This window comes from Sitophilus oryzae, unplaced genomic scaffold (genome assembly GCF_002938485.1).
Source record: "Sitophilus oryzae breed Bouriz unplaced genomic scaffold, Soryzae_2.0 scaffold_908_pilon_pilon, whole genome shotgun sequence".
Lineage (NCBI taxonomy): Eukaryota > Metazoa > Arthropoda > Insecta > Coleoptera > Curculionidae > Sitophilus > Sitophilus oryzae.
In genome coordinates this window covers 452,290-467,615 of record NW_022147537.1, presented here as the reverse complement: position 1 = coordinate 467,615, position 15,326 = coordinate 452,290, and the positions used below count along the sequence as shown (strand labels likewise).

The 15,326-nt window shown below is 33.2% G+C and overlaps 1 protein-coding gene and 1 pseudogene across 2 annotated transcripts in view; one reads left to right on the top strand and one right to left on the bottom strand.

Annotated features, from left to right (window-relative positions):
* LOC115890711 overlaps positions 1-15,326 on the top strand; it is a 108,546-nt gene that overhangs the window by 74,956 nt on the left and 18,264 nt on the right. The window lies entirely within an intron of this gene.
* Positions 12,206-14,242, bottom strand: LOC115890710 (annotated as a pseudogene).

The following is a 15,326-nucleotide window of genomic DNA, read 5'->3' as shown; positions in this document are numbered from 1 at the left end:
TTACTGCGGTCGAATATTTGGTCTGCATGCGTAGAAGGCTTTATTGTTGTGGACGGACAGCATATTTAACGGCTTCAATATTGTGCTAACAGAAATATTAAAACCGGTTTAAATCAGCCATATGGGATGTATGCCTTGAATAAAAATATTATGAATAAAACAATAAGTGAACTAAATTAATTTAAAACGCCAATCAAGATTTATTTAGGTCCTATGAACAAAAACGACACTTGCAGTGTAGCGAGCAATAATAATCCCCACCATGTTATATGGAAGCGAAACTTGCACTGAAAAAAAGGATCTCTCAGTCGAAATTAATATGACTTTGACCCAAAAGATTGGCGCTTTTCAATAGGGCCAAGAACGACGTTTCTTTAACCAAAGAGCATTAGCTATCTTTTCATAAGCTTTAAAACATTACTTTAGAAGAATCTATCTGTCCAAAGTATTTCACTCTTGACCCAAAATTAATACGCAAAGAAGTTCTTGCTACAAGAACAATAGTCTCTTTGATTCATGCAAAAATTCTTGATTGAAAAGGGAAATTTCTTGATTAAAGGGACACTTTTCTTAAACCAATAGCGAATACCATTGACTCAACTAAAATTTATTTTGATCTAAGAGAAGTCTATACATCATATACAGGCATATTACGAGGTATATTATTTTCTGATAAATTTAGGTTTTCCTGGTCGGTTGTAAGTAAAGTGATATTATTTTCCTCGATAGTAGTTATTTCTGCTTCTCCACTTCTTGGTATTTTTTGGAGTGGTTCATCACTCTACAAATTACAAAAAAATGTTACATCACGATTAATCAAAGTAAAGCAAACAAATTATTAAAATTATAAGCTTTGGTCACATTTTAAATTTTTTAATACGACGTCTTGAAATTCTAAAATTTTTGTAATTATTTGCAGAAAAAAATCGATACCTATATTCTTATTCTATCTATAGTCACGCATGCATTATCTAAACAGGTGCATTAGGTAAATGTCTCTTACCTTCAAATATAGCAAATAAATGCTCTAATTTCCATTTTTTCAGAAAGTCCTTTAATGAATCTATTTATCCTAAAATTTGTCCATAAAAAATGACAAATGCATGTTAATAACGATCACTAATTTGTTAACGATATGCGTTTAAAAAGCAAATTATGCAAAATTCCAAGTGGAAAATTCCAAGCAACAAAACCCGTGCGTACTATGATGTGCAACCTATGAAATGTGACGTACGATAGTACGACTGATCGGACTGCCGACTTGTATATACCGTCCTTCGTCATCGTCTTTGGGTGTCGTTATTATTTTTCATCAAAAGAGTATTTAGCTATTGGAAAAATGGCCATGTTTCTTGAATGAAGTACTTCCTAGCGTATTTTTGTTATCATCTTAAAACAAAGTAACTTGCACTTGGTTGAATGAAAATAGATAGTGTCAAATATTCATCAACGAGTAATGGCAGTAAGTAAGTATTTAGGTCCTATACCAACATACCAAATTTATTTTTTTGACTGAAAAAATAAAAAAGCTATAGGTGTGGGCTACTTTTTAAAAACACCCGGTGTTTGTTGTTGTCTACTAAAAACTCCATTGCCAGAGAAATCTGGTTCATTATTAATTATTTCTTTACACAATTCTGCACAATTTCCTAAATTATGATACACATATGTTTTTTTATTATTTTCTCTTTAGATGACGTGCAAAAATTAAACAGTCGTTTAACCTCAAATCATCCATCATACGTGACGTAAAAAGCATCTCTATATATCACCGAAATATTTAGCACGTTTATAAAAAATCTCCCATTCAAATCACCCAAGAATTTTGTAAATAATCTGAAATTCCCGAAAACGACATTGTTAAATGGTGCCGGAAACTTGACAAAGCTTTAGAACCTCGCCATAATATTTCAAAATAAAATATTTTTGATCTATAGAATATTCTACACAATAGGATATTGTTGACATACTTTATTAATATATCTATAAAAAAAGAAAAATTTCATTTAAATATTCGGAATAATGGAAACTTTTCGAATTGCAATATTGTCGTTTGGTTGCACACAATTGCAGATTAATTTCTACCTCATTAAAGTTTATTAGTTCAGCAGATTATAACTCGTTATATCTTAAGCGGACTGATAAATGAGGTATTGATTTAATTAATGAAGTTTCATAAGCACTGTAATGCTTACGAAACTTTATAAAACCTTGGCATTGATTAAGTTTATACTAGAAATACTTATTAGAGTACTTAAATTCAATTTTTTAAATTTGATAATCCTGCTCTATTTTTTATTATCCAGAAATTTTTTTTAGTCCTAAAAATCAAAACGCCTTTCTATGGTAATAGAATTTCGTTTTCGTTCTTTGATAGATTGTTATTAATAGAATTTTAATTAACATTATCAAAATTTATTTAGTTTGATGCTACGAAAAGGATGATAGTAGCTATCGGAAAATGTTATACTTTAAATGCCGTCGGTATTTTTTTTATACACTAACAATACCTCCGTCGGTTGTTCAGCCAGAGCATTGAATTAAATTTATTTGTTTGTAGTGGAAGACAATAATGAATTTTGAAATGAAATATATTCCATGACTGACATTGCTTTTAATTTTGAAAAAAAATGAGTCTTATAATATGTAACAGGTAAATAAATATTAAATTAATATGTTTGTGCAAATTTATGAATTTATCTTATTTTGGTTTATTACAATACTGACATATTTTTTTCCTCGGGCGGTATAAATAAAACTGTTGTTGAATATTTTTAATGGAAACAAACCCTACGTAAAAAAATTAATTTAAATATACCGGCTGAATCTCAAATAAATACAAATATTTTTTGGCTATTATATTTCGACCCCAGAACCACGATTATGAGTCCTTTTAAAAAAATTTGTAAACTTTTGGAACATTTTTTGTATTTTTTTTAGTTTGTCGTTAAAAACATGATTTCTTGATAACATGGCAACATAGGTAGTAGATTAAATTTACAAGAAAGAAAACCCAGAAAAGATTCAGTGGTTCTCAAAATTTAAGCAAAAAATCATTTTTTTAATTATCAAGTTAAAATAACTTGGTTATTTTGGACTTATTTCAAAAACGGTAAGAAGAAAATATATGTTTCTTTTATCATCTACCAGACCTAAAAGTATTTGCACTTATTTAAGACTCACCCTATATACAGGGTGTCTCAGGAATAAGTGCAAATATTTTAACTGGTAGTATAGTTCAACCCCAGAAATACGCCTATGAGGTTTTGGTTTGGTTTGCGCGAAAAAAAAAATTTGAAAATTCAAAAATTTTTGGAAAATTTTTTGGAAATTTTTTTTAGTTTTTATTTAAAAAACATAATTTCTTCATAATATGGCAACTTAGGTATTAGATTAAATTTACTCAAAATTTTAGCAAAAAATTTTTTTTTTAAATTTTTAAAGCAAAGTAATTCCGTTATTTTGGACTTATTTGAAAAACGATTGTGAAAATATGTTTCTTTTATCGAGATCTACCACCCCTGAAAATATTTGCACTTATTTATGGCTCACCCTCTATATAGTTTATTAATACCCCTATGACAATGACTTTTATGTTTTACTAAACAAAGGGTTCTAAGTTTATACCGAACAAAAATGGATCCACCCACACTTAATTTAGGAACATAATGCATAAAGAGCTTAGTTCATCCCTTCATTTTTAATTGTCGTTTCAACAAAAGCAACGTAACAGACCTCTGACAGGCAAATTACGGTAACTAAATTAATAATCTGTGGGTGGCAGGAGGTTGGAAGCGGTGGAAATTTTCGGAGATGGAGAATATTAAATATTTAACATCGAGCTTCCGGTTGCAATTTTGGAGAAAGTTGCTTTTAAAGAACCCGCGCGTCAGGTTTTCTTGTCAGTGGGCTAAAGAAAACCAGAAAATTTTCTTTTTAATTTTAAGTTTTTCTTTCATTAATTACGTGTTTATTTGGACAGTTACGGTGGCAGTTTAACGAAAGAATTTGTGAGTTTTTTTTTAATAAATCAGTCAGTAAAGTATGCGCTTCTATCTTTCAGTTACTCAAACAAAATGTAAAAAAAGCACAAGCATATTAAATTTGTTGATTTTTCTACAGTAAAGAACGACTTTTTTTCGCTGCTGCTAATCTAGACGGGGCCTACTTTATTTAAGCGGCATCTGAACCTCGGTTTTTAGCCGTATCATTATCAATGGCCTACTAACTTGGCGAGTGTCAAAATCGACTTTTACTCACAAGATATCTTATCTCATCCAACCCAATAGTGGGATAAAATAACTTTTAATTAACTTAAATAATGTTCTACTATAGTAGAATAATATTAATTAACATTGATTTTATTTATTAACATTTACATTTTTATGTATTGATTATATTGATTTGTTACATTTTTCTGAATATTTGTTCTGTCTGGCATGTAATAAGCGCTGTAGATCGTCCTCATTTTCAGTTACCAATCCGCCGTCGTAGGTATAGCACAGAATAGTAATTTCCTGGTCGCCCATACTGTACCCCTTCAGTAAACGTACATTTCCTATTATTTCGTCCATAATGATGTTGAAAAGAAGAGGGCTTAGGGAGTCACCACAGGGATTAGAATGAGGGGAGGGGGGTTAATCACTTCGACCTTACAGATCCATTGTGTCCCCCTTTCTTGAATCATAACTCATCATACAGTCCCAGGGCTTTGACAAAAGCCAGTATCTGGGACCGTTTTATAGAGGGTAATTCTCCATCTCCAATCACCACAGGGATACCACGGCCCACATTTATTGGTTCGGTCAGGACCCCGTTAATTTTGGCTTGAAGATTTTATTATTATTAGAAATTAATGGGCCTCTTTAAATTCGCTTTTTTTCCAATGAGGTTCTTTGTGGACCACCCGGGCTTCCGACCATTTTATATTGTGGTGCTTGGACCACATAAAGACAATGGAAGTCCTAAACTCTGTTAGTTTTAATACTGAATCATTGTCTACCACCATTTAAAATAAATAAAAGAAAGTTCCATATGATACGGATTTAATCCGTGACACTGTATAATTAATAACTATTTGTTATTGTTTTCTGTAAACTTGTGGCCGTCAGCTGATTGTTATTTTCACCGATTTCCCGTCCATTTTTGACCTCCACAATTTCACGCAACCGATAGTAGTTTCTAAGGTAACATTGACCTAAAAAGCACGTCCATGCGATACAATCCTCCACATAATTTATTCTTCACCCCCTCCACACCCCTCGACTGGGGTTATTTGACGGCCAAGTTTTCGTTTTATCACTGCGGCTGGTCGGTCTGTAGGCACGCCATCGCTATACAATTCCCCGATAAAATCATGTGGAATAGCATTAAAAAAAGGATAGGTAAAGGCTTTGGAATGTTTTGACTTAATTCCAGAGAAAAAAATGAACGATAATACACCAGAAAGTTAAATAGTTAAAAACGTTACATATACAGGGTGTTTCAAAACAAATGCGAAAAACTTCAGGGGCTGATTCCTTGTTCAAAATAAAGGGTAGTTTGCTTTATAAACGTTGGGTCAAAAGTCAACCATTAGGGAGATATCGCGGTACAAAGATGGCGGAAAAATAATGTTTTTATTTTTTATCTTGAAAACGAAAGAGATAGACTAATGAAATTTTACGGAAGCATTACTGTTATGAAAACACACTTTCTGGTAATTTTTCACTTTTTAAAATGAGTGGATGGGGTTAAAATAAACTCCCTATCATTCTTGTTAATGAAATTTAAAGAAAAAATCTTATCAAACATGCAAAAAAATTAATTTTGATAGTTTAGTTTATTTAGAAACTTTTTATCTCTGTGTTTTTTTTGATAAAACTCACCGATTTGAAATTAAAAAAATAAAATGTAAAGCATTACATGTCAGGACAAAAAACATTTTTAGATAAAGAATCTAGGGGCAGCTGTAATTTTTTAAGAAAAAATCTAGTCGGCCGCTGTCACTTTTTAGGATGTTTCTAATATCGTTTTATTTGACATTACCCTACTGCAATACGTTATTATCTAGATTATTATTATTATCATTATTATCACTAGATTCTTAATCTAAAAATATTTTTAGTCCTGACATGTAATGCTTTACATTTCATTTTTTTAATTTCAAATCGGTGAGTTTTATAAAAAAAAACACAAGAGATAAAAAAGTTTCTAAACAAACTAAACTATCCAAATTAATTTTTTGCATGTGTTTGATAAGATTTTCCTTTAAATTTCGTTAACAAGAATGATAGGGGTAGTTTATTTCAACCCCTTCCACTCATTTTAAAAAAGTGAAAAATTACCAGAAAGTGTGTTTTTCATAACAGTAATGCTTCCATAAAATTTCATTAGTCTATCTCTTTTCGTTTTCAAGATAAAAAATAAGAACATTATTTTTCCGCCATCTTTGTACCGCGATATCTCCCTAATGGTTGACTTTTGACCCAACGTTTATGAAGCAAACTACCCTTTTTTTGAACAAGGAATCACCCCCTGAAGTTTTTCGCATTTGTTTTGAAACACCCTGTATACAGGGTTAGTCTTAAATAAATGCAAATATTTTTAGGGGTAAGTATATTTCGACACCAGAAACACGATTATGAGTTTTTTTCGAGGAAAAAAAATAAAAAACTGAAATATTTTTAAAAAATTTTGAAAATTTGTTTAGTTTTAGATAAAACGACGTAATTTCTTGATAATATAGCAACATAGATAGTAAATTAAATTTACAAGAAAGAAAACCCGGAAAAGATCCAATGGTTCTCAAAATTGAAGCAAAATTCTTTTTCTTGGAACTTTTCAAAGTAAAATTACTTTGCTATTTTGAACTTATTTGAACAACGGTAAAGAGAAAATATGTTTTTTTTTATCGAAATCTACCAGCTCTGAAAATATTTGCACTAATTTAAGAGACTCACAACGTATCAATCTTTCTTGATTTGATTATACTATTTTATGTTGAATAAAAAATTCTGTACTAAAATATCCAGTATCACTAATTTCGTTTCAGTATCACTGATTCTTTAAAAAGTTCGGAGTACCCAACAAATTTCTTACAGTGTGTAAAAGTCTCCATAACAACAACAAGTCAAGAGTGTCACATCATGGATCAATGAGCGACCCATTCCTAACAAATACAGGAGTTAGGTAGGGATGTGTCTTAGCGCCTCTCCTATTCAACATATTCATGGCAGCGCTCTCCATTATAGTGGACAGCAAACTGCAGGAGAGAGGATTAGGCATTAGATACAGATATGACGGCGGTCTGTTCAACATAAAAAGACTCAGGACAAAAACACCTACAAAATTTATCACAGAACTTCAATACGCTGACGACTGCACTCTAGTTGCAAACACGGTACAACAATTACAAGAAATGTTGAACACATATACCTGGGCATACGAGGCTTTGGGCCTTAAGCTAAACATCGACAAAACTTAAATCATGTGCACTCCCCCGGAAGATCACAACAATGCTATAAAAATCGGAGAAGAACTATTGGAATATGTGGCGGAATTCAATTACCTTGGCAGTTTGATTTCGGAAAAGGCCAATATTGACTCTGAAATTCAGCACAGGATTAGTAGCGCCTCAAGAACATTCTGGAAATTAAAAGACAGGGTTTTCTGCAATCATGACTTGAGTACAAAAACAAAACTTGCAGTGTACCGAGCAATTATAATCCCCACCATGTTATATGGGAACGAAACCTGGTTGCTGTACTGCCTACACATGAACGCATTAAAACAAGTTGCAACAGAGACATCTTAGACAACTCTTAAGAGTCCGGTGGTTCCATCATGTCTCAAACGTATCGGTCCTTGAAAAAGCTGACTGCGAGAGTATTGAAGTCATGGTCACAAAATCCCGCCTAAGATGGGCTGGTCACGTATGCAGAATGCAAGAAAACCGCATCTCTGCTTTACGATGAGCTTGTAGACGGTAAGAGGAGGCCGGGTGGACAACTGAAAAGGTACAAGGACATTTTCCACGAAAATTTAAGGGAGTTAACATGCAGAGTGAGTGGGAAAAAGCAGCTCACAATAAAACTCAATGGAGAAAGGCTGTAAACTCAGTTAACAGCGGCAACCAAAAAGTAAAAAGGCAACAAAGCAATGAGATTTTTGAATGTCTGGAGTGCGGTAGGCAGATAACATCACGTATCGGGCTTTTCAGTCACAGAAAAGCTCATGAAAGAAAACGCCTTGCGTGACCATCTTCTTTATGTGTGTCGAATACTCGTAGAATAGTTGTAAACCTAACATATTTAAAAATTAAATTTCTGTAATTATACAGAAATACAATTCTTCTGTGAATTTTTTTGACGAATCCAACAAGTTAGAGATCATTAAAATTGATACAGCTGTTCTTGAGTTATAAATGGTGAAACTTACCTGAATTTGTTTTCAAAAGCCTCTTTAAATAATAAGAAGGAAATTTTGTACAAAAATGTATAAAAATGAAACATCTAATTTCTGCTAAAACGCATCTAAGAAAAAAAAGACACACGCAGAAAAGGTAACGCTCCTGTCACAAATCCGGTAAAAAAAAGGTACGGTATCTATTATTTATATGTATAGGAATGTGGAAGAAAATAATAAAGCATTGAAATATAATTTAAATTTCAAAAGTAAGAATAATTTTGTATTTAAATTGTATAACAAAATTCGAAGAACGATCTATACAATTTTTTATACATTTTATTGAACAATATCAAAAAGTATCATTATTATAATAAAGAAAAAATATAAGTTCAACTCTAAATCTAGAGATCTCGCAAAACTTTTGTGAGCGCTATTTCAATTTTGTTGTGAGTGTACATACAGTTATATTTTTGTGGAAAGTGCAGTCAATAAAAACTTACAATTTTACTGTACTGAAAAGATTTTTGTTATATCTGGTATTTATAAGTTTATAGATTGCAATCTGGGCTTAGATGGTCTTCACTGATAATGCTCTGGCAAAACTGTAAAACTCAATTACGAGGTTCACTGAACCACTGAAAACGTCTTCGAACAGAGAAAGAGATTTATGAGATTTAGTGTTTTGTTCGGTTTGATATACAGGGTGGTCCGAACTGTATTCCGGAAACTTCGGCAGCATATTTTGCAGATAAAAATAAGTAAAAAGTTCGTATAAACGTATGTATTTCTGACGTAACCTCAATATATTATTGCTGTCTGGGAGTTTTTTGAGATGAGAAGTTTGATTTTGATGTCAATATGACTCTTACTTCTAGAGAGCGCCACCTACATATTTTTAACTGGTTTGAAGAGTAATAACTTTTTGTCCGTCCCTGTATAAAATTTTGAGTGAAAAATATACATTTACACACGTAAAAAAGGTCTCTTGGTAAAATCGCTATGAGTAATGGTTCTCGAGATATTTGGATTCGAAATTATCAATATCTCTCATCATTGGAATTGGCATAAATTAAATATGTTGACTATAAATGGTTATTAGACTGAAATTATAAAATTCAACAGAAACTGTTTAATCATCATTTTTTCGAAGAAAAATTTATGATTACTTTGAAAAAATAAAAAGTGCCCAAATTTATCATTTCAGTCAAATAATTATCTGCTCAACATAAGTTTATTTATTGTCAATAATGACATGTATTGACTATTTCCATTCTATATATCTTGAGACGGTTGCTCGTAACGATTTTTACCAAGAGACATTTTTTACGTAGAAAATCACGGAAATGTATACCGGGTGTTGCATCGTCGAGCGGGACATAGGAAATCCTCTTCCCTAATTATTTTAGAGAATAATTCTATTTAGGTTTATTGAAGAGCACTAAAACCCACATTCAAAAGAATAACTTTAGATATTTTTGATTAGCCCGTTTACGAGTTATCGCCGATTTCTTTTTAAATATTTCTCCTTTCGTATGGCCCTGTATTTACTTATGAGCACCAGTCAAGGTAAAAGATAACCGTCAAATGAAGTTGTCATTTCAGAAATTTATCATTTATAGTGCTTTATTATTATTATTCAAAACTCATACCTACATCGAAAAAATTAGCCATCGAAGAAAAAGTATTGATGATTAAATGGCATTATCAAGGAAATAGTTATCAAAAGGTGTCGGACATGTTTGCTGCTCTGTATCCGAATAGACCGATACCTGGAAAATCTACAATCGCAAGGAATATCCAGAGATTTGAGACCAAAGGTACCCTAATAAATAACTGCAGATGTGAAGCAAGGCAGGAACAACGAGAAGATGCAAGAAATGATACTGACTTGGAAGTTTTATTGTGCGTGGAAGAGAACGATGGAAAGATCAGCACAAGAAAACTTGAGGATGAAATAGGAATAGATCACACTACAGCGTTTCGAATTTTGAAACGACATAAATACTATTCCTTCAAATATGAAAAGAACCTAGAGCTACGAGATGGGGACGAAATACGGCGGCAGGCGTTTTGTTTTGATATGATGGAAAGAGCAAACACGGATAGGGAATTTTTAAAAAACATACGTTTCACTGAAGAATGCACGTTTACCTTAAATAATGAACCCAATGTTCAAAATTATCGGTATTGGAACAAAGAAAACCAACACAGGTTTGTCGAAACAAGGACGAAATATCCACAGAAAGTAAATGTTTGGGCAGGGATATTCGGACACAATATTATCGGGCCATTATTTCTTACGGAAATTTAAATGCAGAATATTATTTGGAACTACTCGAAAATCATATTTTACCTGCTTTATATGATGCCGCTAGGGAAAATCAGGAAGTTTAGTACCAAATGGATGACTGCCCGGCACATAGTACCCTGGCTGTTCGGGAATATTTAGACAATAGTTTTAACGGAAACGTTATTGGCCTAAATCATACAGTAAAATGGCCAGCAAGGTCTCCTGATATTTCGCTAAATGATTTCTTTCTCTGGGGCCATTTAAAAAAACAGGATATACTAGGATAAAAAATACCCAAATCTAGACGAGTTAAAAATGCTATTTCTGCCGAATGCAATAGAATTTCAGTTTACCAACTAGAGAATGTAAGAAGAGAATTTTATGATCGCCTGGGTTATTGTCTAGCAGTCGATGGAGGAATATTTGAACATCTTCTTAAATCCTAAAGTTCTAACAATTTAATAGTACCTAAATTAATAAGTTATTGAATATTGTAATAATACTATAATTAACCTTGTAACTGATTACTTTATTTTACGTTAATTCATATTAATTTGTATTTATAAATACATCTTTAAGATTTCCGATGTATGAATGAGTTTTCAATAATAATATAGCACTAAATAGGTAAATTTCTGAAATGACAACTTCATTTGACAGTTATATTTTACCTTGACTGGTGCTCATAAGTAAATACAGGGCCATAAGAAAGGAGAAATATTTAAAAAGAAATCGGCGATAACTCGTAAACGAGCTAATCAAACATATCTAAAGTTATTCTTTTGAATGTGGGTTTTAGTGCTCTTCAATAAACCTAAATAGAATTATTCTCTAAAATAATTAGGGAAGCCAATAATTGACCCCATTAAAATTTACATGGGATTTCCTATGTCCCGTCCGACGATGCAACACCCGGTATATCTTCACTAAGTAGTTTTATACAGGTACGGACGAAAGGTTATTACTTTTCAAACGGGTTAAAAAATATGTAGGTAGCGCCGTAGTGCCATCTAAAAATAGAAGTCATATTGACATCACAATCAAATTTCTCACGTCAAAAAACTCTCAGACACCAATTTTCATCTAAATATTTAGGTTACTTCAGAAATTATTTGGAAAAAGTCGACATAAAAGTGAAACTTCTACACAATATACATATCTCCGAAACAAAGCAAGACTTTTAAGACATACATTTAAATAAACTTTTTTACATATTTTTATCTGCAGAATATGCTGCCAAAGTTTCCGAAATACAGTTCGAACCACCCTGTATATACCGTATCATAGAAAAAAAACAGCATCAAATTCGGCTGAGGAATGAGAACCGATTATAATTTTGGCGAGGTTAATCTTTAAATTGACGTAAAATTTTTCAAAAATGATCACTAATTATAAAATGATTAAAAAAGGATAGAACGTTTCCAGAAACACAAATCTATTTTACGTGCTTACGCGTTGAAATGTCTTAAAAGCAAATTGATGTTTAACCTCTCTCTGTAATAAAAATAAAACAGCTAATTTCTGATAAAACGCATTTTAATCAAGAAACATACACGCAGAAACGGTAATAGTACAAATCCAGCCAACTTTCCTCAAACCAAACCTAAAATTCAATCTTCTCCTTATGTTCACCACGCTCCTTCTGGCTCCGATCCAGAAACGAGTAGTCCCTGGAATTGGGAAGGCCGCTTATCACGCACGCACTCAGCGCCGACCTGTTCAAGTTCATCGAAGTTCCCACGAGCCATTCGCCCAATTCCGCATCGTAGCACTCCACGTAGTTGATCGTTGTCGACCCGTTAAAACCACCGATCACGTAAATGTAACCGTCCAAGATGACCGTTCCAAAGTTGCTCCGGGGCGTCATCATTTCGGGAATCTCCATCCAAGAAGAGGACGAGGAAGCGTCAGGGACGAACTTTTCCGAAGTTGGGAGTCGGGTGTATCCGTTAAAACCCCCAATAGCGTAGAGGGAGTTCTGGAAAGCTATCAGACTCACCCCGGATCGAGCTGATATCATTGAAGAGATATAAGACCATTGATTAGTCAAAGGATCGTACATTTCAGCCGAATTAATCACTTCCTGGCCATTAAATCCACCAACAATGTAGATTTTGTCATTTAGAGTCGCTGCACTCGCATCAGACCTCTGTTTAAGCATCGAAGACACCAACTCCCACTGGTTTTTTACTGGATCATACCTCTCCACACTGTTCATCCTAATCCTACCATTATAGCCACCCATCGCGTATATCTTTCCCATACACAGCACCACACTGACGTAACATCTGGAATAGTACATACAAGCGCAATCACTCCACTCGTGAGTAGCCGGATTAAAGCATCTTACAGTGTTGAAGTACTCATTTCCATCGAACCCTCCAACAAGGTAAATTTTATCCTGATAAGCGCACATTCCATGGTAAGCTCTTGCCACTACATCAGTGTCGCTGGATATTAACCATTTTTCTGATCTGTTATCGTAGGTTTCAACGAAAGAGGTTGGACTTCCCGCGGTCCATCCTCCTATAACAAAAATTACATCGTAAGGAATTCTAGGTCGAGTTAGATATGTGTTTAAAGGCTCTACCTCGACGTCTCGTATATCGTGGAGTATAGTCAAAACGTCAGCAATGTAAATATTACACATGGTATCTTCTTGGATCATCGGCCATCGGGCAATCTTCAAAATTTTCTCTAAAGACAAGTTTCCCATTCGAATACACTTGATCAAGTCGAGTAAATGAGATTTTTTGGTGTCTGGAAAATGTTGGATCCAGGTTTTGATAGCCTCGAACACTGTTTCTTCTGTTTTCACATTTAAATAGTCGTTAGAGAGAATTTGTTTGAGTTGTTTGGCGGGAAGTTCGCAAAAATACTCGTTGTTGTTGAATACTTCCGTGAAATTTTGGAGCAGGTAGATGTTTCCTTTGTTGGTTAAGTATTTACAGAAGAATTGGTTGGAGAACTTCAGGATTTGAAGACAGTTGGTTGGTGACAGGTCGTTTATAAGAAACTCGCAACATTTATGGACTAAGTTGAGGATTCCGTACTGATCGGCGTATTTGAGTACTTCGAAGACATTCGATGTAGTTATAACACAGTTACCGGTATATGCGTAGTCCAGAACTATTCTGAAAGCTCCGCTGGATATGTTGACGTTGGCCTCTTTGATTTCCTGACCGCCTCGGTTGATGGAATTGGTAAAAAGTGCCCGAAAGTACGGACTGATTGCAGAGAGAATTATTCGATGCACGTTAAACTCTGTACCATCGTCGCATTTCACTGTTCCATCGCAAAGCTGGTTTTTCGATCGTAACTCTTCCCAAATATTCGGAAAGTGGACGCTGGCACTGTCGCCCATCCCGTTGTTGCATTTCTTGCACTTTGGCGTTGTAATTCGTGCCTTGTGTCGTTTCCACGATTTTCCCTTGTTCAAAATAGGAAACGATTTGCGTTTCGTCGATGGCTTCCTTAACTTCATTGTAAAGCTCATTTAAATGTGTTGTAGAAAGGCGTGTAAATTTTTTGTATACTTGAACGGTTTTGACGTTTTGTCAGAAAGACGTTACAGTCTTTGGGAACTGTCAAATGATAACGTTTCTTCAATTTTGACATCGAAATATACCAGATATCAAGTAATATTTGCGACAGTATTTTTTTTCAAGAAACTTAATATTCTAAAATTAGATGTTGGGTACATTTAATATTTTTTGTTCACTTTTTTTGCAAGATTATCTTAAATTGAAAATTTTTAAGGAAAAAAATTGTTGGATTAACTTCTTTTTGCGTTAACTACGTACGTAACGTATTTTAAACAGTATTTTAAGTACAGTCTACGGACAGTAAATATGTAAAATATCTATACATTGAAGGTCAAAAAAGGTGTTAAAACTGAAGGTTTATTGTGAAACAGGATATTTTTAATGTTGAAGCTAGCAATTTAAAACAAGCCAGCTTTTTACTATGGATCGCTGTTAAAAATACAAAGCTGCGTGCGTTTAATGTCAAGGTCTGGAAAAAGGTTTGATACCTGCAATGAATAAATAATAACTTTACATTAAAAAAGCTTGTCAAAAGTCTATTATTAATAACTCAAACTGAAACTAATTAAAAATTAATAGTAGCATGACCTGCATTTTTTAATAATTAGGACACATAGAAAATATTACTACATAAAAATATACATAAATAAAAAGGTTGAACTTTTTGAATAAAAAGATTAAGAAAGCAGCATATCAAAAAACTTAGGTCGAGCGCAATAGGACCCAAAATGGCCGATTTAAATTCCGGTTTATCAGTGCCCTTTTAATTTTAATCATAACGTGTAAAAATATTATGTAGAGTTGACTCAATAATTTGTTGTTTTATTTTACGTTGTCATTAAATGTTGGTAGTTATGAAAATTGTTATAAAATATATAATTCTTATAATAATAGATAAGTTATAATAATCATTTAATAACATATACACCAGATACGCTACTGAAGCAAGTAAGTCAAACTCATAGATAAAAGAAAATAAATGGAAAATAACCCATCTATTAAGATAGATATGAAACTCCACAGTAAAATTTTGAGTCAATGCGCCCCACTGTGTCCTTAGTCAAGACTACGTTTAACTCAATTTTGACTCAGTGTCTTCGCCT